The 26,420-nt window shown below is 37.1% G+C and overlaps 1 protein-coding gene across 3 annotated transcripts in view; it reads right to left on the bottom strand.

Annotated features, from left to right (window-relative positions):
- The window catches only part of TBL1X (transducin beta like 1 X-linked), a 191,789-nt gene that overhangs the window by 80,375 nt on the left and 84,994 nt on the right, over window positions 1–26,420 (bottom strand). For 2 of the 3 annotated variants that reach the window (XM_066313848.1, XM_066313847.1), the window contains one exon: window positions 7,129–7,236. The gene's annotated coding sequence lies outside the window, so the exon portion shown is untranslated. Of the gene's footprint in view, window positions 1–7,128; window positions 7,237–22,833; window positions 22,852–26,420 lie in introns of those variants that run through there. The other variant, XM_066313849.1, reaches the window with a different exon arrangement.

Below are 26,420 nucleotides of genomic sequence, written 5' to 3'. Positions count from 1 at the left end.
CACTGCACTTTTCTTTTGTGCCAGTAAAAGAATTATTATTTTGCATAATGATGCTCTATTTTTAATATAGAGGAAAAGATTCACCTCAATGTCAACTCCTTGCTATACCTTGACCTGGAACAGTATTTCTAAACTAGCAGTCCAGAAATTGCTAATAACTACTACAGTAGGAATATTTCTTCATACAGACTGCTGTTTTCCTAATATTATCAATTGCACTTAATGGGACATATTCTAAACACACACCTTGAGATAAACCACTGAAAACATAAGGCTTCTTCCTTGATGCATTCTGCAGTTTCAAGAGGCAGAACTGGTTACCAAAAGGAAAATTGCACTATCAAGCTGTAAAATATGACTGTAAATAAATATAATGTTTTATATATAATATATTTTTAATAATTGCCTATCTAGACAAAAGTATTACTAAATGTGTGATATACTATTTATGTATAAAATTAAAAGATTAAAGACACCTGATATATAGTGTAAATAGTTCAGCATAAAAGTTAAAGCATTATATGAAGGCCAGTGACCTAAAGGGAAGTTTTAATTGTTTCGTCTTTTTCTAGCATCTCACACGAAGCTAACCTCAGGTTTTGCTTGGCACTTTATAATTCAATGAAGACAGAAAATCTCCAGCCAGAGTCTGGACTCACTTCAATCAGTAAGAAAGATACCAGTGGCCTCAAACCAGCTAGTACTAAAAAGGAAGAGTACACAGTACAAACTGTTTCAAAGCATGGTATCGTTGCCATTGTGCTTACAAAGAGTTCTCTGAGTCAGACTGGCATTCTTTTCTGTGCAGTGAAGAAACAAAAATACCTTACACTTTTAAAATTAGTTTTAAGGTGCTGAATGTAATCATCCTTAAAAAAAAAAAATTCTATCAAGGAATGCAAAAATTATTAAGATTAATCATTATATCCAGAAACCTTGATTACAGGGGGAACAAAGTAGGGACTAGAGAGAAATTATTCTACATTTCCTTGATCAGAGACATACAATCATGCTATAGATGAAGGCAGCTATGATTGATTACTCTGTTTATTAGGACTGCAAGCTGGTTAGATAAAAGGGAAAATTAATTTGTGCATGCATCAGTTGAACTAAGCTTATTTAAACTGATTTAGGTTGACGATAAACACAATTCATGTTACAGACATTGGGGATGCTTGCTAAATCACACTGTAGCTCACAGAGCAACAAATAAAAAATGTTAACCATTTCAGATATAACAAAAATTACACACCCACTTTGTCCTGGTACAACGGAGATGTTTGGGAGAGCGCCTTCCCTGCTCCCCTGATATTTTCTGAGTAGGTGCCAACCATATTAACCCAATCTCTAGCACCACGTTTTAGAAGATACAGCACTCTAGGACCCTGAGTGGCCATCTCGCATGTGAAGGTCTGAACACAGCAGAGATTATTCAAAGGCTCTGGGCAAGTAAATAAAAGACTATTTTGAGATCCACTGCAGTAATGGTGGCACCAGTGTAAAACCAGGTGCGCTGCAGCTCTTTGCCTCTGCTCCTTACCTGGAGTTTACTGTCCTTGACAGCTGAACCAGAGCTAAAGACTGACTGATCTCTCATTGAATTCTTTAAAGTTAGAACATGGTTATTTTAAGAGACTTCAGCAAGTGCTGGCTGGGAATGGACTTTGCACTAAAACAGTGAGGGAACTTGAGAGCTCTGCTTTTGCAGCTCAGGTGTCGGCTCTGTGACACCTTAAATCACCTCAGCTTTTTCTGTGGTGATCACTCACTCTCCAAATATGCCATTACAACAACTTTACTAATCACTGTATTCACATCAGTGAAGAAAACCAAGCTCAGAGCAAGGTCCTTGATTACAAAGCCAAATGTGAACCTGTGACCTCAGTGCGTAAGTAAAAACACAGTTTCAGTGACGACCACGTTTGCAAATCCATTTTGATTAATTACACCTGAAATATCTCCAGTTCACACCAAAGAACTACACCTAAACTTTCACCACTACATTAAGTAAACTTTCGAGAAAAAAAAATAATTTTATTTCTCATCATTTACAGCATTTAGAGTGTAGACTAGACAGTAAAAGTCCAGGTGAAAATGTTCACAGACTGCTTGAAGACAGAATTTCTTCTGAAATTAACTGACGTTAATCTGTATATTGAGCACAAATTTTTAGCATGTACTGTCTATATAACAGTATGTTTATCCATCAATTATATTCATCTTCCATTGAATCAAAGCAGTTCAGATAGGAACCACGTCATACAAAAATGTAAATGGAAATACATTTAGATCCTGTACATCTCCAAGGCTTAATTAACAACTACTTGAAAAAACAATTATATTACCTGTCCTGTTTCTGTGAGATGGCTGCATGAGACATTCAAATTATTCAAGAGCACATTTAACTAGACTGCCTGTAGTAATTCCATTTCTACACCAGGATATGGTAAAATAATTCAGTTTAAAATAAAAGCTTTGTTTGGATCAACCTTATAAAGCAGAAAATCCTATTTGTCCTCAGAGGAAAAGTCTCCCAGCTCTGTTTGGGAAGCAGTCGATTTTCTGCACATACACAGTCCCTCATTCCAGGCAGATCACAGAAGGCACCCTGTCTCTGGAATGTGCTACACACACACACAGTGTGTGCACAGTACCTGTCCAAAGAAATAAATACCTGAGCTCCCCAGGAGTGCTGCAGCCTAAGCTGAATTCACTGACCCGGGCACATTTCTGCAGTTCTGCCCAGACAAGTTCAGCAGACTTTGGGTGGATGAAAAAGCACTCTTGACCTGGGTGAAGTCTTTTCTGGGCAAACTCAAAGGAGCAGTTTTGGGCAAGGCAGAGCTCCACTTCCTCCTCCTTGTGGCACAGTGTTTGCTCATGAAGGTATGAACCTTTCCCTTCAGCTGGCACTCCAGCTGAACTATATACATACTTATTAATGACTGCAACAAAAAATGCCTTCTCCCACTTTGCATATCTCTTATTAGCACTTTCAAGTGACTGGAACAGTGAATGTGGTATCATAATGTGCTGTACAAATCAAACAGCAGAGTGGGATTATCACAGTTCAGTCCTATAAGGTCTGAGCTACGTCTTAAATAATCACCAGGTTAGATTAAAAATCAAAGGATAAGGCATTTTGCCACCTCATTTTGGAATACTAGCATCCTCTTTGCTATCATTGAAAACCTTCCTTGAAACCTTAGCTGAAGACAACCTTAGTTAAAGACAAAAGATTAAAAAAAACCCGCAGGACAATAATTTTATTCCACTAGCAGTAGTTTAAAACTGTACTGTGTAAGAGAAAGGCTCAAAGCAAGTGTTTCAGAAGTTAGCCATGACTGGTATAGTAGTTTCACCTCTCTTCCACAATGTAAAATACATAGGTCCATGTTCTAGCTACATATACTTTTTTCTGACTTGGTTTCGGAATAAGTACCAAAAAGTACTTAATAGTATTTCATTAATAAAATGAAAGAGCTCAGTTAACCATGATTCACACCAAGTAGGAAGAGAAATACCAAGGAATACACAAATAAAGCTCTACTTCAGCTATGAAACAGCTGCAAATTTAAAGAATGTTCATATTATTTTAAAATATGCTAATTAAAAAATATTATTATTACAACAGTTAACTATTTTTCAGTGAACAGTTATGATGCCATTAGACTTTTAAGAACAACCACTCTATGAATAGTTGATGTGCACACCCACAGGTGCAATATTATTTGATGGCAACACTTGAAAAACAACGTTAGAAAACAAAATCAATAGAGTTTATTAATTGAACCTCAGAATTATAAAGGATGTTGTTTAAAAGCAGTTTAATTTTCTAGTTCATAAATCTAACTAACCAATAAAATTATTTAGTGGGATCAGGTGCCAACAGTAAATTTAACATACAGAAAGCCTCTGTACCCTGTGCCCATGCTATATAATTTATAAAGTTCTAAATAATTGCAAAAAATCATTAAAAATTAGTAACTAAAAAATTGTACAAGCTATTACAACACAGCATGCATGAGGGTATTATGGTACTTTTCCAAATCATTCATTTGCAAACTTTGTGTTTATAGATCTCTTAAGTTCTTTGTATAAAATGCAGTGTTTTCCTTATGCAAAAAGAAGATATGTATTTCCTCAAAATAAAGCATGTTAGGGCTAACTTATGGATAACAGAATATCCTTCTCAATCACGCCAAATGAATGCTTCGAGACAATATTGTTCTGGAAACTTTTACGAAAATAATGAACATTTTTTTTATATTAGTCTGTGCCTCTGCACTTCTACCAGCAGTCACAACTCGTACTACCACATTTCATTTGTGACATTCCTAAACTGCACTTATTCCAAGCTCTCTGAACAACAGAAATCTGTTGATATACTGATACATTTGAATAACCTTCCATTACATCCTATCCATCTTGTTCTTAAATTCAAAGTAACTAACGCATACAAGAAACATAAAACTAGGAAAAGGGGACCTGTTTCTTCCTAGGTACCATGTGCATACACCTACTTTTCCTACCTTTTCAAACTGAACTTCCCCAACCTTCAATTTTTTGGCATCTAATTTCACCTCATCTCTTTGCTTTATCTTGCTTTTTTAGAAGGTTTTCTAGTCAAAATACTGTGATTGTCTGTGCATTCGTACAACATATCCCACACGATCCTGATAAAGCTGACCTGGTACCATTGCCACATCTATCATTCCAACAACAGTTATCAATAGTTACCATTCTAACTGCTGGGGACACCTCCACTAAGAGCCAAACAAAGGGGACAGAAGATGGGACTCTACATTATTAGCACCATTATTCCTCAAAATTACTGATCATTCAGGATGTCAAGGTCTTGAATTCATATAGATAACATGTTAGCAGATCCCAGAAGGATATATTGTTGGCAATTTGAGATAAAGCAAACCACCAAACCCAATCAGAGAACTGGACAATCTGCTTAAGTATGTATTTATGAAACATGAAAAGAACTGTGGAGGACATTCATCTGAGACAAGCAAGCTAGAAATCCATGCAGTCAGTAGTTACTCATCAGGCACTCCCAAATTTTATTGCTTGAATACATATTGAATACACAGGCACAGAGTGTAATTATTATTTTGGTATTTGAAACAGTTTAGTTAATAGCAAGCATGGAAGTTCATTAGCCCAGTAAATTAGAGAAAAAATTTGCGCCTGGGAGAAAGTACAAGGGTAAAAACATGGAGAGCTCTTCCTACCCCACTGCCACCAGGAACCAAAGGTAATGATTAAATAGCCCAAAACCAGCAATCTGTGGCAAAAAAATAATAATTCTCATTCTGGGTGAAGTGTGTAATTAGCTTGATATATAGATTACACTTGAAAACCCAAAGAAATTAATTCTAATAGGAAAATCTGGGTAACTGAAACAGCACAAAACCTCCAACTTGGGATTCAAATACAAACACGCTACACAAAAAACCTCAAATAAGCAATATATACTTTCTTCTAACTAGAAGAAGAGCATTTTTAGAGATAAGGAGGTTGTTAGTAACCAAAACGAATGTTAAAAGACAACTTTAAATTAGTATAGTGCAATAATTTGTGCCTTAAGAGTCTTTAAAGTGTTTGTGAGAAGATCATTTCAATGACGCTAATTTTCAATACATTTTGGAGCACCAGAGAAATTCAATAAGACTGATAGCATTTTCTGCTAATAGTTGAGGATGGTAAGCAGTATGATCTCAGTAATTATAGAGCTCTATGCCATTACTAATCTCAGGCAAAATAATCACCAAACTTATAAAGGATAAATTCACTGGGAAATTACATTAAAAAACTGATGCCAGTCAACATCATTTTATAGAAACTTCCTAAATAAAAAAGAATTTTATTTAATCATCTGATAAAATTACAAACTCTGGTCAGCAGACTTTGTTCCATAAATGAAACACACAGACTTTTGAATGGCATTTACCTTACAGTCACACAAAACTCAGAGTTAAGAAATTATTATCATCATAATAATCATCAAATATGATTAAGATATAGAAATGAAAAAGTAGCTGTTAACAGGAAACAATAATTGAAAAAATCTCTATATTCCTTCAATAAAATCATCCAGTACTCACTCAACACTATTTAAGAGCATCATCCATGATAAAAAATAAATATTGTTGATAGCAGTAATGGCACAAGAATTGTCAGACTGTTCAATAAAGGCAGCAGAATTGTTATCCAGAATAATATGATTTCTTTGTACGATGGGGACAGTGTATAACAGCCAAGTGAACTTATGTAGCAAGCAAGAAACAATGCAGGTAATACTCAGAAAACAGTGTGCAGAAGCCACAGACTTACCAAACATACAACCTTAATGGCACAGAAACAATACAAATGACAGCAAAGCCTGACAAAAGGGAGAAATAAACTTCCCAGACATGTAAGTGCATGAGACCAGAGATACTACCTTAGTCCACAGCATTAGTGGTACTGGAATAGTGAATATAACTATATAGTCCCTGTCCTGTTTTCCCAAAATGGCAAAAATCTTGTTGTTTCTCCATACAAAAAAGGGAAGAATTCTGTACGTTCTGAAGATGTTAACCGGAATGCCCCACATGCTGCTATTAGCACAGAAACTCATTTGGAAAGAGCACAGCAGCAACTTGAAAATGCTGCAGAGAACCAATGAATGTTACATGAACACAGAAGCTGTCTCTGATCTACTGCAGGAAAGTAAGGTAGCACAGGCATGAAGTTAGAGCTCAGGCACTACTGATGGTGGTGTAGGTACAGTGGCAATACAGATCTTACTGCTGACATGTTTTGGGGTTATTTTCTACCACAGCAATTACTTTAAGGCTGAAGTCACCTAAAGAATTGTACAGCACTTCTTTGTTTTGCTTCTTCAATCTGTATCTTGAAACCTAACCCTGAACAAATGTAAACTTTTTGTTTAAATGCCTCTTTTCAAGAGAGCTGGATTGCAGAGCCCTAAGTGACACGACTTAGGAGTACTGTCCATCATCACATATGTGCACAGGACCTGACTGCCTGGGTGACTTCAGCAAGGAAAAACCCGACAGGACAGGGAGTGGCACACCAGAGGTGACTCTTATTTGGAGATTCCTTTTGGCTTACCTGGTCGTGAGACCCTTGAGCTGCTGAATGCTGCTCCTCGCAGGCTGCTGTCAAGAGTCTGGGGGTTTGAGTTACCATGGAGATCACTGCATCTGACAGCTGAGGGGGCTGCAATGAGAGACAGAGGTACCTGTCAAACCAGTGTCCATCACCCCAAAACACAAGCACTTGACTCCTTTTGCTTTCAGCATTCACCAAAGTCCAAGCTCCCAGATAAGGAGGTTTAGCTAAACTGTAACAGGAAAAAACCCAACTCCCATCACCAAAAGAATTGAAGAGGTGAGGGCAATCCCCAGGGACACACAGCATCTGAGCCCTCTGCAAAGCCATGCATTTTTTCAGGAGCTTATAGGAAGGATCCTAATATACCATGAGTTTGACTCAACAATTTTCAGCCTCTCTGGTCAAGTATAACAATACCAAGCAATTCATGCAGAACCACTGCTGAGCACAGGACTGAAATGGCAGCACCCTGCCTCAGAATAGTGGCACAAAAAAGTGCTCCCTCACAAAGCCTCCAGTGGGAAACTGTCTGAGCATCATTTCTGTGCAAGAAACATGTAGGCAAAAGAAGTCAACTTCTTGAATGTTTTTGGGGCAAGGCTGAAGGCAAGCTTTTATGAAGATCAAACATGAAAGACAGTCTGGAATTCATTTGCAATAATAAACCTATGTGGAGATTTTCCAAGCCTGCCAACAAGCATGGTAAGTAAAGACTTATTTCCTATTGCCTTTGCCATTCAAGCACCATGTTTACTGACTAGTTTCTTATTCTTCCATTTCAAGCCTGAAGTCTTATGCTCAAGTTTTGTCTACATAATTTAATAATTAAATGCTGTAAAGTGAAATGAGATAGTCACTGGAGACCTTTAAAATTAATTATCTTCCTCTACACAAATGTCTGACAGCTTTTAAAACTATTGTCCTGGTTTTGTCTGGGATAGAGTTTGCTTTCTTCCTAGCAGCCGACACAGTGCTGTATTTTGGATTCAGTATGAGAGTAGCGTTGGTAACACAGTGATGTTTTAGCTGCTGGTGAGCAGTGCTCACACTGAGTCAGGGATGACCAGGTGCACAAGAAGCTGGTGGGAGCATGGCTGGGACAGCTGTCATGGTCTGGCCAATCCATGCCATATAGTGTCACACCCAGTATATGAACGGGCTGGGAGGGGCTGTTCACTGCTTGGGACTTGAGCATCCTTCAGCAGGCAGTGAGAAATTGTATTGTGCATCACTTGTACTTTCTGGGTTTTATTTCTTTCTCAGTTTGTTATCGCCCTTTAAATCATTATTACCTTTATTAATATTATAATTAGTATTATATTTTATTTATTAATTAATTATTTCCATTATTAAACTCTTCCTAACACACGGGTTTTACATTTTTCTGATTTTCCTCTCCATCCCCCTGGAGTGAGTAGGGGGATGGAGCAAGTGGCTGTGTAGTGCTTAGTGACTAGCTGAAGTTAAACCACAACAATTATACATTAAGTATCATTTTATGATATAATTGATTTAATAGATAACACATTCATTCAAACACATCATCAGGAAAAGCTTTCATAAATCCAGTTCTAAGTATGCAGTACTGCAACATGTTCTCACTTACTTCATTGTGACATAAACACAACCATCTAACCAAATAAATGCACCTACTGACTTCAGAAAGAGTTACATCTATTCTAATTGGAGATTAATGACTAGACAAGGGACACTTGCCTACTAAAGCATCACAAACTACTAGCAATGCATCAGCTGGACATCCACAGTTTTTTTGATTTAGTCTACTAAATGCATATAAATCTTCATCGATGTGGCTACGTATCTAACTACCTGTCTAATTCTCAGATGGCATTCTGAGTTGACTGTTCTCCCAACTCACCCCTTTTTTTTTTTTTTTTTCTTTTTTTTTTTTCAAATTGTAGAATCATTGACCAGTTGAGGTTTGAAGAGTCTTAAAGATTATCTCATTCCAACCCTCCTGCTATGGGCAGGGACACCTCCCACTAGACCAAGTTGCTCAAAGCTCCATCCAACCTGGCCTTGAACACTGCCAGGCTTGCAGCATCAACAACTTGTCTCCCATCTCATTTTTCTGTGGAGTAAAATACAATATACTCAAGAAGCTTAATTTTATGTAAATATAAAATCTGAAAATCCAAGGAACAATCAGAGGATTTCCTATGTCTTATGGGGAAATTGTTAAGAGTATTATTATACTAAAACTATCTCTATTTAATACCCTTACATTGGGTATGCAACAGTAACTAACACATACTGAGGCTGTTCACATGCCAAATAGCACGGAAGTAAGTAACTGGCTCATCTGGAATGAAGGCTTCTGCAAGATTCACGGAGTTTAAAGGACACGGTAGAGTACCAGACACTCCAACTGTAGCATTGTAAATGAATCAGGGTTATTGAAGAAATTCTGTTAATGTTTTCTGTCATAATTATACTCATAAACTGGTTGGGTAATGTTTTAATTTGTTCTGTTTACAAATATTATAAACTGGATCACTGGTGATTTTTGTCAGTGACAGGATCCCTTAAGAGCTATTCATCTTGCCACAATGCTACAGAGGCAGGTGCATCAGGGCAGGCAGCACTGGTAACACAGGCTGGAAGAGCTAATCACATCCTTTGGTAAGAAAAGCTTTGGTTACGTTGGAAGACAACTTTTTGGCAAATACTAGCTCTCCACCAAAAAAGTAAAAAGTAAAAAGATATATTAGAGGTGAAAATATATTATTATTATTATCATTTTATTACCTGTAAGTGTCAGTGAAGCTTAGAAGTTACATATATTTCCCTTGTGATTGGGTGAGAGAATATATTGATGATTGCAATAATCATATGGTATCGTATGGCCCTACCAACAATGTTTTACTCAAACACAAGAGTTTCTTCAAATCCAATTTCATACAAAAGTAAATAATAATATGAGCTTTGAAATAAACAGTAGGTAAAGACAAAAATGTTCTTTTAAGCTTTCATTTGTAATATCAGCATTACAACCTATAATTACATACAGTAGGGTAAGGTCTTAACAATTTACAAATAAATTGAAAAATAATCCATCACCAGAGATCACAGAATATAGTGCAAAAGTGATTAGAACAGTACGTAGAAAGTACTTTAATATGAAATATCCTGAGAGTTCCACTGGTATAGTTTATTACAAAAAAAAAAAAAAAAAAAAAAAGGACAGATGACCTAATTACAGCACCTAAGTATTTTCACTGGGAGAATATACTAAGTACCAACTGGCCTGTTAATCTACCAAAGGGTTTGCATAAGACAAATCAGCATCTGGAAGCTGACAAGAAATTCAAATGACAAATAAAGCACATGCTTTCCATCACCTGTGACTAACCATTAGTGTAACTATCCAAAGGAGAATGCAGACATTCTCCATTTGTTGATGCCAAGCTTTAGTGGAACTTTCCCAGAAGATGAATTTTTGTGAAAACACAAGATATCCCTGCAGTCATACAAAAGTTACTCTATTTCATGCAGATAGACAAGTCTGCAATACACGGAAAGGGAGATTAGGTGCTGTAGTCATCCTTTCCTGCTCATAAATTCAAATACATTATGATCAAAAACAATAGTCTGGTTTTGCAGCTAAAGCACTGGGTGGTGACAACTGCTGTGCATGCTGAGCTGCTGGTGTCAGCAAACGCTTAGTGACACTCATGTGCACATATAACACATACAGTGAGAGAGAGAGAGTGCCTGTCCAGGCCACGGGGAGTCACACAACTACTGCCATCCTTCCAGATACAGGTGGACTAAATTCTGCTGGAATAACACTCTGACTTCTAATTTAGGAAGCTTACTCTGTCCTCCATGAGCCGAAAGGACTCAGCCACAGGAGAGTGGAGCTCTCTTCACAAGGGTCACTGGGGGCACCAGTCAGATGACTGAAGACAGGCAATACAAATGATGCCCTCTGAATCTGTGCACAGAGCAATAAATACAGTGCTTCACATTACTAACTACTTGCCAATCCCATCCCCGTGGACACTAAGATTTCGGGGCAAAAAACCTTCTCACTGGGCTATTTCAGTGGGTTAGCCAAGCAGTTTCCCACCTCAGCTAAAATCCAGGAGCTGCTGTTTGCTTACAGCTCTCTCCCTGCACCAGCAGCCTCACTCTGGGCACACAGGTAACATGGGCTTCTTGCAAAGGGACAGTGGAAGAAGCAAAGGCAATAAAAACAAGTTATGGCTTAAAGGTTACATTGGTGTCACAGTGAGCAAGCTTAAAAATTTCACCCCTTTAGCAAAGGATAGGGAAGTTATTGAATGTGTTAATTTAGCTAGCATTGGTGCTGTTGCTAATCTATGCCTTGGGCTGCTAAGTGTCAAGAAATGTAACCATGTTTAAATACCAACCAAAAATAAAAATTAAAAAAATTCTTTCCTTTTTACTAATTTTTAATCTGGTACACAAGGCTTGACTTGGGATTTGCACCGTGTTTGAAAACACAAAAGTCAAGCTACTCAAACACGTTCATAGATCTCCTTATCTCCCAGCTCCTCCGCTGGACACAACCTCCGTGAAGCAAAACCATGGAAAACCCCAGCACTACCCCTCATGTGGACACTTGATGAATGAAAAGTCATCAAGCTCTCCGTGACTGTCCCCAGCGCCACCTTAACTTAAAGAAAAGCAGTGAAGCCTTTCCTGCCCTGGCCAGGGCAGGGCAGAGGACAAGCCCCTGTCAGGGACAAACTGCACAGCACCATCTGCACTGAGAAGTCAATGAAGGGATGTTCCTGAAAGGAGGGCTGGATTTGGTGCTGCCCTTAGGGGAATTACCAGCTGGCCAGGTGACTGGGATAAGGTCACCTAAACAGCACAGCAGTTTTACTCTGAATTCAAACTTGTAATAGTCAGTCACGTCATTTTGGAAGATGCTTTAGTGAATTCTACTCAATTCTTCTAAATACATTTTGCTGCTTAAGTATTTTTCCAATCTTATTTCTGTTTAAGTACTGTTTCTGCATAGTTTATGCTAAATAATTTTATTTCTTTTTACAAAACAATACAGATGAGGAGAAACCAAACCAGTGCCATTACTATCCTGTTTCAGCATATTTCTCTTAACTCTTTCACAATGAAAAAAAAACATTAATTGGGTAACTAATTTATTATCCCACTCCCTTTGGGCTTTTAAAGGCACAGGAAAGTTTAAACAGTAAATAGGCCATCTTTAAAAGACACTGAATTACAAAAGCAGAGATTGCATTATATCTCTGGGAAAGTAATGCAGGATACCTAGTGCACAATATTTTGCATTCTTTCAAATTGATAAACAGCTTTAGTATTTTCACACTACCCCTGGTGGACTATGGTATAGTATACTATATAGAAGTATATCATGACTACAATGAAGATTCTAATAAGACATCAATAATTACACCACCTTTCTGCAAAAAATAACCTAAAATGCATTTCCTAATGCAATTCCTAAGAAGTCACAAGTCAGTGAATAGAAAATACCAACATTTGGCAAACTCCTGTTGATATGCTGGGGATTTAGTTTTTTTATGGATTAACATAATGTATAAATATCATCACAGCAGAATAACCACAGCTGTGGGTCCCCTGGGCCATGACCAGCAATTACTCTGCACAAGGATCATGGGTAACACTGCAGACACACGGAGCAGAAACCAGGACCATCATTTTCAGCACAACACAACACAACACGCTGGGTTTTTCTATCGTGTTTCCAATGAGTACCTATGTGCTGGAACTCTGTTCAGAAAAACCCACACAATCTCTGAATTTTAATGAATTTGCCCTGAGGTCTTATAGAGTAAATAAACAGCAGTTAATGTCTTGCTATGATAAAAATTCCCGCTGTAGACACTTATGTATCTATTATTGCCCCACAGCTGCTTCCTCTACAGGAAGCTATGAGAGATTTTTTTATTTTAAATATACCATAGATGAATGCCCAGATTTGATGAAGTAAACAAAGTCACGAGTCAGTCAAAAATCTGAAAATCAACGTTGAAATAAATCTTCATTATACTACTAGTGCAAAAAGCTTCCCCATGATAATATCTAAGCCAAAGCAACAAAAATAGCCTCAGAAATAACCCACATCTTCCCACAAAAACTAAAAATACTTAAGCTTTGAAAGCCTCTCCTCAGGTGCAACTCACACAGAGCCTGGGCTGCCCCTTTGAAGCAAGTCTCTCAAGGGAAAATGAAACTGCAGGTGGAAACTCCTCTCATGTTTCATCTTAACTAACTCTGTCAAAGCCAGTGGACATCACGAAATTAAGAATTTCAGAAGCACGGTCTCGTTACCTTGGCTATATTATGCTACCCCTTTTGCACAGGTGCCTCCCAAGATAAATTAACTCTTAGCAGCCCAAGCAGTGACTCAATCCAAGTAGTCTTAGAGCCAGACTGGAACTGACAGCATCAATTCTCAAAATCATTTACCACTGTCAGCACTTTGCCAGCACAGACACTTCAACAGCTTTAGCTTTTTTCTGCTTCAGCTGTGTATTTGAGCGCAGAAGATATTCTCGCCACCATGTGTAATAGTTTCACAAGAGATACATGATTATCTACCATTATTTAATGGACCAGAACTTTCAGTGATAATAATGGATTTATGAAAAGCTTAGCTGTCAGCAACCAAACCCGGTACCAAGACTGGAAATGCTTACTACTGTAAGAGGATTTTTTGCAGTATGTGGATGGATCCATGGGTGCTATGGCCTATAACACAGAAAATCTGATACTTTTTTTATCAGAAAGATATGTATCAAATAACACAACATTTATTTTACCAACCCTCAGGCAAACCAAATATCAATTTTCTAATTAACAAGCCCAGATTTCAAAAACTCCAAACCCTCAAACTTCTCTCTTGACAATAACTCATGGGATTTCTGCTGAAATTTTAAAACATGAAACAAAAACCACAGCATGTCTAGGACTGTTGTGACGAAACATAAAGAAAGGAGTTTAATTATTAATTTTATGGTAGTGCAGGTAGGTGGGAAAGATTTATCCCTTTCAGAAGCATTGAACTGTAATACTCTCATCTGCCTATTTAGTTCTACCTCAGGCAAAAGCACAGAAGACGAAACAGGAAAGAACAAATGCAGCCCCTCTGCACTGCCCTAGCAGTCACCATTACTGGATTTGAAAGTGAGTGCAAGCTTAAAAAGAAAACCACACAATTTTGATTAATTCATGTAACTTTTGCCCTGAGTAGATCTCTCAGCCTAACCTAAGAAATGAACTTTCAAGTCCTTGGGCCCCAGTTGTAAAAATACTGCATTCCTTTCAGCATGCACACCTTGGAGGTGCCCAACTGCAGAGCACTACATTTGAAAGGATTTGCTGTTTCCCACATCTGAATGACCCAAAGTCTGTAGAGTTTTCTCAAGGTGCATCAGTAATGTGAATTGCAGCCCACGGCAAAGACAGAGCCAGTACAAGTCTCTTAAACAAGGTTTAATATACATAACCAATGTCACCAGTTTCATTCCGAGTTAGCTGCAGTTTCCAAGAGATTTTGAAGGCGGGATACCATGGGTGTTGAGGTAGTACAATCTCAGTGTTGTGGAGGCATCAGTAAATACTGCAGGGTCACGCCTTAGGAGAAATTACTACAATCAACTTTGGAGAAGCAGAGATAGCAGGCGCTTTGGACATGTGGCATGGCATTAGAGGAGCAGCTTGTCCCTAGAAGACCTTTTGAAACTTTGTCTTGGGTGGAACCTCAGCTACACATCACTGTAACAAGATGTATATATATGTGATAATTAATATATTTACGTCACATTTTCCCTTTACATTATAGCAATTGTATGAAATGCTCTAGGCTAAAAGCTGCTGAATCAGGAAATGCATCAGAAGCTAACTAAAATGCCTTTCTAGTTATTGATTCCTGTTCTCTGTTTCATGTCAGTTTCCTAAAATCCATCCAACACAAGCACGAAAGGGTAATGAGTTTCTGAACCCACACTCTAATAGTGCACACTGCATCAAAGCTTTCAGTAATTGCCTGGATGCTGCTTCCCAGCAGTACTAAACAACTTAAATATAATTAGCTGGAAGCCCTGTGGGCTTCATTTCCCCACTGGAACACCTCTTACACTAATCCATTTATCAGGCTGACAGATGACTGAATCACTGGCGCTATGGACCCATTCTACTAATAATATTTCTCAAGCCCACATTTTGGTTTGTGCTTTATTGGGTACATTTTTGCAAAGGAAAAACCAGTGTTAAGAGCGGGGAGAGAACCACAGTTATAACTAATTCCTCTCTTCCCAGTACTGACCAATGTTATTTGTTTGATTAGCCCAGTAAGTACAAAATGCTGGAGCTATCAGGCAGAAAATGAAAACTAAATGTATGCATTATGGAACTATATGATGCCAAAAATAATAGGGAAACACAAAAACATTGAAAAGACTTTTGGAAGTTTTCCAGCCATTCTGAAGTTTCAAGAGAAGTTTGCATAAGAAGACAATTTTCAGCATATTCTCCTGAGGATGGCCTGACTACAGCTGTGAAGCTAAAATTTCTTCATACTAATTACTTCTTGTACATCTTTCTGAACAATAGGTGACAAAAGAAATTTTAAAGCTGTCTGAGTTACTGAAGAGACACGAATTGAACATCATACTACTATAAATCTGTGCACTTTGCAAGCTGCTAGGGAATTCTCATGAAAGTACAAAAAACATATATTTAATTTCTTGGGCAGAATTTTCTGATGTTGTAATGAAATCCATTTTATCCCCATGACTTTTATTTCCAGACAGGTTTCAATAAGTGGACCTCTGCAGAGGCTGAAATTACAGGGACTGCTGAAATTATGGGGAACCAAGGTCTTCCAAAATGTGCCACACTGTGGAAATGAAGTAACTGTAAAAATGCTAAATTCTCATCAAATTCTTTTAAATTATGAAAAAAATTACTCTAGGATGTTATATGCTTATGTTTCCTTTCTAAGAAGTTGTGGGACAGGAAACGAAAAGCAACAAAGCTTTTCAGTAAGATGATCAGTAAGAAGGAGGGTTTTAAAAGGTGCTCTTTTTCTAGAACAATGACATTGTGGTCAATAATCCACATTCTGGTTTGGTATCATAGCATCCAGCTAGAGCAGTAGCACTGTTTCATCTGATTATTTCCTCTGGATGTTCTCATCATAGACACAGAAAATATTGATGTTGAAAAACAATAAAACAAGAAACTTGTACTTCTTGTACTCGACATGAGCAGAAACAATATGCTTGTAGTAAAGTCAACAGCCAACATGCAGAAAGTCTCTTAAAAGTAATACCACAAGTTAAAGTTAACTCATGGACATTAGTATGAATTCCAAGAGTGAACAGGAAGGCTATACTTGAACTTTGAACAATGAAATAGATAAGTAAAATATATTCAGTGATGTAAACTGACTTATCTGGTGAATCAAGCAGTAGCAGCAGGATGAGGTACAGCCAGCACTTCTTGGGAGCAGCACCAACCACCTCAGAACAAGGCCAAAAAGAACTGCAGCTACTTGGACCTTCCTTGATTTTCAAAAATGCAATCACAGGTCTTTACATCACCCGGTAAAGTACTGAGCAGGTTATTAAACACTGAGCTGTTTGAGATTTCTTCATGTGAATCGCAGAGCAGAAATCTGTTTCACATGCACTCTCCACCCACTCCTTCCCTCCGGCCCGAAACTGGAAAACTCATCCCAGAGACACTGACTCCTGCACATCAGCCAGTCAAGTTGCCTGTCGCTCAAAGACTGCCTATTCTTTCCCAGCCTCAACTTCTCTGTTTAGTGTATTTTCTACTCCCACAAAGGGCAGACAGTATCCTGAGCAAGGGTTGCCCCAAACCATACAAACCTCAACACTTGTCAGTCACACTTTCACATGAAATGCAGAATTTCACACTCCTGTTAACACATACTCCTTTGAAATGCAGTGGTACTGAGCAGAACAAACATCAGATCTAATCAAAAGAACATTCTGCAGTAAAAAATGTCAAAAAATCTTCTCCTGTTTTTAGTAATCTTTAATAAAACAGATCATGGTCCCGAATTTCCTAACTAGGAAACAGTCTTTGCCAGGCAAAGAATGAAACACTGCCTACATTTGTGTGCTTTATGAAGAAACTTGCTATATTGTCAGTGAAGCTGAATTTCTTGGGTACTAACTCTGAGACAATTTTAAAATTCTTGAGGTAAACAGTATCTCTTTAAAACACTGTCAAAATTATAATATATACAGATTCTTCCCTGTATATCAGGGGCTAATGTACAGCAGCTTTACATTTAAATAGCTTCACTGAAATCTCAAAGTCTTTTAATAGAAGCAGCAAAGAAGAGTTTGAGGAAAAGAGAGGAATCATCTAAGAACAAAACAGCTGGGGCCACAGTCCACTAACATCCCTACTTTGTATAGTAGGAAGTGTACACTTGGAAGGACACTGCATGTTAAGGAGTCCAATGCAAAAATGTGGAGTGTTTTAGGAGGGGAAGTAAATGCCTGCTCTAAAAAGCACGGCAAAAGTGACCTAACATATTGCAACAAGAGCACCCTTCATAATATGCATTTGAAAAATTATTTTTATATTCAGTAATTATTGTCTTTGGCATTAGAAGGATAATGAAGACAGCTTCTGTGCAGTCTCCATTTTCCTGACTAGATCAAACCTAGAATAGCCACAACTAATCCCAAAGCTGGCCTTGCTTTGACCTGGGTGCTGGACCTCCTGAAGTCCTGAATTATCATAGGATCCTACAGTAATAATCTGTCCATACTAAAATTATATTTGCTTGCTGTGCTATTTACATAGAAAATAGGGAGTTTAATAAAAAACACCAGGACACAAAGTTGTACATTGAACCCAGAGAGATCCAAGGTCTTACCAAATGCAAGGCATTCCTTCTGATCATATAAAACTTACGCTGGTTAAACAACTATAACAAAGCTAAGACTGATGATTAAAGATACAGAAGGCTTTTGTTATACTGCAGATTCTCTTTCAGCATTACCTGTTTTTTTTTTACCTAAATCCCTGTAGAGATACAGGAGTAAAAACTATTTATATTAAATTAAATTGCAGTTTAACAGTATGTATATGAATTTTAATCTACCCCTAATTAAAATGCAGGACAGATTAATAGGTTATACTGTCTTTATATGAAAAATGCAGATCAGAATACTGGCTATAGAAGCAGACTAAATGGAAAAAAAAAAAAAAAAAAAAGAGAGCAGGAACATGAAGTCATCTGCAGTAAACATGGCTGTGAAAAACCTGAGCATTTCAAAAGATGTGGATGAAATAACCTGTCAATGAACATCACACAGACTTGGTGGTAAAGAGCACTGGCCTGAGGAACCCAGTCCTTGGACTTGGTCAGTAACACAGGTAATTTCAACACATCAGAACTTTTTAATAAAATATTTGAAGAGTCAGCAGCAGAAGTGAAATTTCAGGTAAAAAAACCCCTTCAAAATTACCATCTGAATGTTATAGGAAATAACTTGAGTAAATTTTGGTCCTGTTGATTTGTTACTCTGATTAACCTGATGGTTGATAGTAGCTATCTCATCATTATATGCCATATAGGAGTAAATGGGTATCTACACTTCTACATTGAGACAAACTTCCCCTCTTTTGATAGTATAAATGACAATTTTGACCAAGTATATATGTTAGAAAAGTTGGTTTACATAAAGAGATTAGGAAAATTATTTTAATGGATCCCAGATTATCTCTCAATATACCTATATTCTGTGCTTTAATGCAATTCTGACACCACAAATGTATGATCTATCCATCTTTGGTTTCTTTTATTTCAATTTCCTATCTACTTAAAGAAATGTTTAGCTAATGAAGCTCACAGATTTATAATGATTCTTTATGGCATTGAGGGGACCTATGGAAAGCATGCCCAACATCTTAACATTAGCAAATGTTTATCAAAGCCAGTCAGTCAATACATTGTTTACTTCATGGTATGTTCACATATAATAAAGTTCCTTTACTGTATAGTATGTTCACATATAGTAAAGTATTTTCCAAAGCCATGATGAAAAAAAAAAAAAAAAGTGCATTGAGTTTCAAAACTCTAATAAAGTCAAATCACACAAGAAAATAAAACAAATGCAAAACCACACCAAATTCTGAAAATTCAATTAATTAGTTAAACTTATTGAGGAAGGAACGACTTTTGAAATGCAGAAAACCACAAAGTTAAGTTGCTTTCCTTCTCCCTGAAGCTTCCTCAGCCTTGCTACTCCAGCACTAGGCTCCAAAGGCACTGATCCTGCTGCTGCAAATGTCATTTCTTGAAAACTTGCAAAGATCTTACAAGAAGCTTAAAAGTAGAAAGAGGAGAAAGAAAAAGCTTTTACTACTTCCATCAGTGTGAAGTATCCCACAGCATATAATGCTTACCTGTGGATTAATTTTATTAAATTAATACATTTAAGTCTGTTCAATGAATAGTAGGTCTGTTTTTTGAAATGCTAACTAATAAATTAAGAACACCTGAAAGTCATACAGATCAGGACAATAATTCAAATTGCAATTCAGACTATTCATACTTGCACATACATGTGCATGCCCTAAGACTGCACTACACCTTCATGTACATTTTATATCACTGAATTTTATGCAGACAGTAAGTAATGTTACTTTTAGTCAGCATTAAAAGGTGATTTTTCCCAGGGTCTCAGAAGCACAATTGCCATTGACTTCAAAACAAAAGGGAAGGGGCCTGCAGTTCTGGAAACCCACGAGTCTTTTCATCTCGCAAGCTAAACTCTCCTTCTGCAAATTAAGGAAGCTATGAAAAATGAGAACAAGTATTTGCACAGGAAGATAACTAGTTCTATTTGCTGTATTAAATGAAAAAGATCCTTTTTATTTCATGACAGAACATGTCAGGGATGTTCATGCCACTTAACTTTGATTCCAATTTATGCATATGGATGCTGATGCCTAAAGCTGGGTATGAATATTCAGTCCTCATTATAATAAGTGGTTTTCTTGTATTACATTAGCAAAAAAAAAAAAAAAAAAAGAAGGACCTAGTAGCAAAAGACTCACTGAAGTAAAAGAATAATTATAGCAATGATAGAAGCAACAAAAAAAAAGATCAATAAGATCATATTTTGTTTACATTTAAGTGTTTTAGTGAGATGCAAAGGTGTTAAGTTATTTTTTGCCCTGGCCTTTGAAATTATTTAGCAAAATTCTGTGGCATAAACTTAGAGGGGCTTAGAAGCTTGGCTTAGAAATTTTGGGGGATGGGTATTAAAAAGTAAATTTTCATCAGGGTAAGTCTAGCTAAATTCTCCATTCTATCCACTGCAGTGTGCAATTTCAGTCTGTCATTATGCTTCTTGTTCTGAGTGAAGCTTCACTAATGTAGCATTATTCCCTTGCTCTTCATAATCACTCTTCCCTTACATTCCTGCTGAACATGGCTGCCCTTCAGTGTCTGTGGAATAACTGCTCATGTCCAAATGATTCTTATTAAAGAGTTCAGAGAGTTAGTGTTAAAAAGTGTTCAAACTAAGCTGGATTACAGTGAACAAGTCAGGTTAGAGAGTGACTATCATCTATATGATCAACCAAATCTCATGGGAGCAACACTGAACAGTTTTGAACAGTGGGGGACGGGAGTCTATTCAGCCAATCCAGCTGCTGCCAGAATAAAATGTGGGAGATAGAGTAATGCTTTCATTCTTAACTTTTCTTCCTTTCTTTGCTTTTCCCAGCATCTAGGATCCTGAAATTTTTACTCCTGATTCAGGCTACCAAGTTTCCTCAAAACAATTTTTCTCCAGCAGAACCCATGCTCAGATTGGTAAGGCACATCCACACGGTAGCTAAAAATACCCATTCAAATGAAATGTGCCCCACCAGCCTCCCCTGAGCACCCTCAGTGAACCAGCAATGGGTTTAAACACAGTCATCTCGGCGTCCTCAATTCACCTTGTTATTGCACCTCCAGTTGCTGCAGCACAGATGGGATGCAACATCTCCCACTGTTTGGGGACTGCCCCTAAAGGTGAGCCATATGTTTTGCAATACCTAGAAACAGCAGGATAAGATAAGGAAATCTCTGCAGCCTTAAGGCAGAGTTGCTTTGATTTCACTGCTTTGTGCTCTGCCTTCTCCCCACCCCCTCCTTTTTTTTTTTTTTTTTTTTTTTTTTTTTAATAGCTTTTGTAATTTAATTTATCTGGGTTAAGCCTACAGAAAAAAAATAATCCAAACAAATACTGTGTGTGCATGTGTGTATGTATGTGTGTAATACCTCAGAAATCTCCTGTGTTATCTGTCTGTGTAACATTTTTACCTTCCACTAGACAAATATATTTTTAAACAGTGTGGAATCCAAACAACATTCTCAGCATTCAAGACATTCTGTCATCACTGCCCATTTGTTGCCCTCTAGGTTTCTCTCAGCTGGCAAATTTCCCATTTAAGGAATTATCAGATTCATCTGCTTAGACAAGGCTGCAAAATAGAATGAAAAGCTGGATTATTCCAAAGAACTCATATTTTTCTTTCAGGGCAGAAGACCCAGTGCATGAGAGCTGAACATTAACAGCAAATGGAAGCAATCTCTCAGACTTCACAGTTCTACCCTCCTGTACTCTGTGAAATCTAATTTTGATTTAGATGCTACAATATTTATTTTACTTTTATCCTTTACTTCTTTAAATATGTTTAGTGTCACTTATTTTGTTAACCTGTTTTAAAGCCTTAAATATTATGCTCATATATGATATCTACTTTTAAACTGTAGTTTTAGTAAGCATCTCTAGTGCATCCTGCTGCTTCTATGCAATTTGTCATAAAGAATTACCAATTGCTTTGCTACCATTTTCCCTACAGCATATTTTTGCGGGGTGAAAGTGTTAAAAAAAAGGGAGAAAGAGACAAATCAATAAATTGACAGTTTTCCACAGCAAGATGGCTCAGGATTTACTTGAGTGATGGAGTAGCTTTCATGACAGAGGCTGTGCTGCAAAACCATGCTCCTGTTTCTGGGCCCGCCGGCTGCAGTGCCAGGATTTCTGGAGGGATATGCCTTGGTTCTCAGTGCTGTAACATATTAAAACTCCACACAACCCTCCTGTACTGACATGTGAAATACTACTCTTTGAGCCCTAGGTAGAAAGAAAACTGTGGTACGATCTGGAGAAATGCAACCTTGCTTACTAAGCAAGGTGGTTTTGTTTTCTTAACACAAATGAGTGAACCAACAAAAACTCCATGAGATTCAGGGAAGGGTTTCATGTGTTGAGTGCATGCACAGGTGCAGGGGCACCAAGTTAAGCAGAAGATGAACATTAGAGAAATCCTAAGTGATTGCAAAGTAATTAACATACCTACAAACTCATTACTGAACCAGAACTGCTTTAGGGAGACTACTGCCATCCAGTATTGACACTAAACCACTATCTTATGATGTTTGCCCAAGCAAAATCTATTTTGAGGTGTTATATTATTTTAGCATAGTGATTAATCAATTTCTTTTTAGAGCATCCTCTGAGAGCTTAAAAATTCATGATTCACATTATTAGTATTCTATACAGCTCTCCATATTCTTTGAGTGGCATGATTACATTTATCTGTGGTTGCTAATGGTCACAATATGAAATATGAAAGTCAACATTCCACACATACCCAATGGGTGTCCTTAAAACAAGATGTGAATCCCAAACAAAGAGGACTGCAAGTGACAAATCCTTTCTCTTCATTCTCACAGTCTATATGCTGTTTGTTTGTGCAAAAGGCAGACAGGATGGATTTGTGATGTAATATTGCAAATGGAACAAATAAAATACTCCATTTTTTGTCACATTTTAAGGCTCAAAATTAGTCCATAAACTCAGTTGTGATATAAAGAATACCCAAAAGCATGATGAACTTGGAAAAATGTTTCCAGTTCATCATTAAATTGAAGATTATATACTAGGCTTGAAGAATCTTGATACTGCCTTATTTATTTAGACTGCATGTTCTAGTAGTCCAGGCTTCGTAATCAAAAAATAGTGAGAATACACTTTGCCATCCTGAGCATAAAGTATTAAAAATTTATCAAAGAAATCAAAGTGACTGCCTAATAAGATTGAATCCATCATCCATAGAAATTGCCAGACACAAAGACCTACAAATATATTTAGGATTTATTGAATGTAGCAAGATATAATAGCACACAGTCTGATTAAAAGCCAATAGATAAATACCGACCCATCCAAATTGACAATTCTTTCTAAAACCTTATGTCATGCACCAAATAATTTTGAGACACAGTGTAACATAACAAAAACTGATACAAGCAGAGGAAAATATCCTGGTATCTACCATTAAATAATACTGTTATGAGGTTTTAGTAATATACACCATGGTCGATATCTGCATAATTTTCTGTTGTGTGCATTGCAATGTATACTCTGTATTGCAATGAATACTCTGGAAGAACAAAGTTTTTCATTACCCAAAAGTTAAATGATCTGTTGTTTTTTCCTTTATTATTTCTGCTGAACTATTCAGAACTAGATATCTATTTGTTCCAAAGGAGGCACTGGTGTGACTTTTCAGAAACTCCATATTAAAAATAAACCATCATAAAAATAGCACTGTTTTGACTCTGTGACCCCAAAAATGTACTTTAGACTGTCACTACCATTAAAGGCAATGAATCTGCTCTAATTAACGGGTGATCAGTTTTTTGGGTACAGGAATTCCTCCGTCAATGCATTTCCCTACCTTCCCGTGAAAAGGGTGCTTAAATACTATGATCAGATGACAATGCAGACCCACCACAGGGCTAGTGAAGGGGTACTTATTAGGAGTCTGGTGACAGATGCAAAACAGTCTCACAAATTCTGTAAAGCAGAAGCATGCCACTAATTTCAATATTTATTACTTTCCATGAAAGTAAAGTGACTCAGTATTGGAAAGGGCTTTACAAGGCCAATGTTTCATCTCCAATGCTTTTTTGCTTTGTGATGTGTCTGCCTATTATGAGACCAATTTATTCCAAAGAATAAATTAAGCAGCAAGACATGACAAGCAGTGCATTTGTATGCAATTTGCTTACCACCTGAGGCATGCCAACGGCTCAAGGCTAAAGGCTGAGCAACCCCAGCCATTCAATAAATGCAATAATAATCAAACTGAATGCACAGCACTGCGGGACTTATTCCTTGTACAATATGGAATTTATACACAGGACCAAGTGCATCTGTGCACTCAGTGACTGTTATTAAAGAAACAATACCATCGAGAAACTTTTACCAACTGTTGTTCTGAAAATACTGTCCAATACAAATGAAATGTCGAGGTTTTACACACCTTGTTCTACAACCAGACAATGCTTGTGAAATGATGAAATTACACCCTGGACTGTGGATCCAGTATCAGTTTAAAAATATCCAGGCAGAGCATATATATCCATGTATATATATTAAAGGCTTTGACAGCACAGGGCAGGGCAGAAAATCAGCCACTCCAGAGATTTACCATTCTGCACTATCTTGATCATGTACCAATTAATTAAGGTCTAGCTGTGGAAGCAACAAAGAATGAATTTAAAATAATTTATTTTTTCTAACAGCACCACCTCATCTCATTCTGAAGAGACTGTGCACAGACATGGGCTGTGCTAGTTTATTTCGCTGCTCCAGCTTTAATGAGTAAAATAATTATTTAAGTTCCTAATGCATTTGCCAGTCACAAATAAGTTCATCTCTTAAATAAACAGTGAGGCAAGCTGGCTTTAATTTGTACTTGCATACCAACAATTGATTTTTCCCATAAACTCACTCTCTTTTCACTCTGCCTTGTGACTACAGAGTGTGATCTGATTTAACCCTGGTGCAGAAAGCTGCCCTCCATCTTCCATTCCTAAAACTGCCAAAGAACTAACACAACTGAGAATAAAAGACGCAAAGATCTACTAATGAGGTGGAAAGACAGGGCAATAAATTATTTTACAAGAAAGCACAGCACTTGTTTCATTCTGACATTTTCATTCTTCTCTGATGAATCTTAATCTGTAAGGAGGAACTATTTTTAAAGATGAAAATAATAATAATAACTATTATTATTATTATTATTATTATTATTATTATTATTAATATTATTTTAAAACCTGGGAACAAGCAACTAGATCCTCTTTTCCTATCTTTTCTCCCCTAATTCCCCCAAACAAGGGAAAAAAATCTATCCATAATTGGAAACTGAATATGAACACAAATAAATCTAATATCTTTTAAACATCAGCACGCTGCTGTTCTTTGTGTTCATTAACAACAAATAATATCATATCCAAGCTCTTGTGTGTTAAAGACAGATGCATCCTGCTCTGTGACAGGCTGCCATTGCTCCCAATGATGAACTACAAGATTACTACAAGGCTATTGTTACTCTCTGACTGAAGAAATCACATTCTATTAAGATGTTTCTTACAGTTCAGTCCAGGCAAAATGTGACTCACAATCTCATATCAGAAGATGTGTTATTTATGTTCAAATTTACACATCTTATGAAGCATTTTAAAGATTCTGTATTTCTCACAAAACACAAATCTGCATAATATACACGATATTTCAAATTATTTTAAATACAAATTTAAAATTAAACAGACTTACTATATAAGTCAAGCATGCACTTTGGCCAGTATATTTTCTTTAACCATGACAAAAGGAGCAGTCTAATGAAGAATGTATGAATGTAGCACAGACACAGTCCTATTCTCCCAGCCCAACAGTCCACAGCTCTGGGACCTCCTCATGGTTCCAGTACTGAGATATACCAACACATCTTTTAGAGGAACACTAATGCAGAAAAATGCTGCAAATTTGCAGGCTTCATTGGCATGTTATGGCACAAAACACCTGTGATTTTAGGGATCTCAGCTTTATGTGCTGAACGCAAAAAGTGTTCCCAGTTCTTCAATGTCTTGTTCCAAGCTTGAAAAAGATTCCACCAACTTCTTTTGAACCCAGCCGAAATCCAAATCCATACGAACATGTAAATATTTCCACAATAAATTTGCACATTGAAGGTATTCATGAGAACTGTGGATTTTCACAACAAATGTGAAATATTCATGTACATGCAGAAGTGATAGACATATAAACAAATAACCACAAAAATGCTCTTGCACATCTTCCGTTTTGAAAATCTGACTTTAGGAATATTGTATCTGGTAAAAGGTGTTCTTTTCATGTGAGTACTATTACTTTGCACTGTGCCTAAGAACA

Source organism: Sylvia atricapilla, chromosome 2 (assembly GCF_009819655.1).
Source record: "Sylvia atricapilla isolate bSylAtr1 chromosome 2, bSylAtr1.pri, whole genome shotgun sequence".
NCBI lineage: Eukaryota > Metazoa > Chordata > Aves > Passeriformes > Sylviidae > Sylvia > Sylvia atricapilla.
Note: the sequence above shows the minus strand (reverse complement) of the source record. Positions and strands in the feature narration are given on the sequence as shown.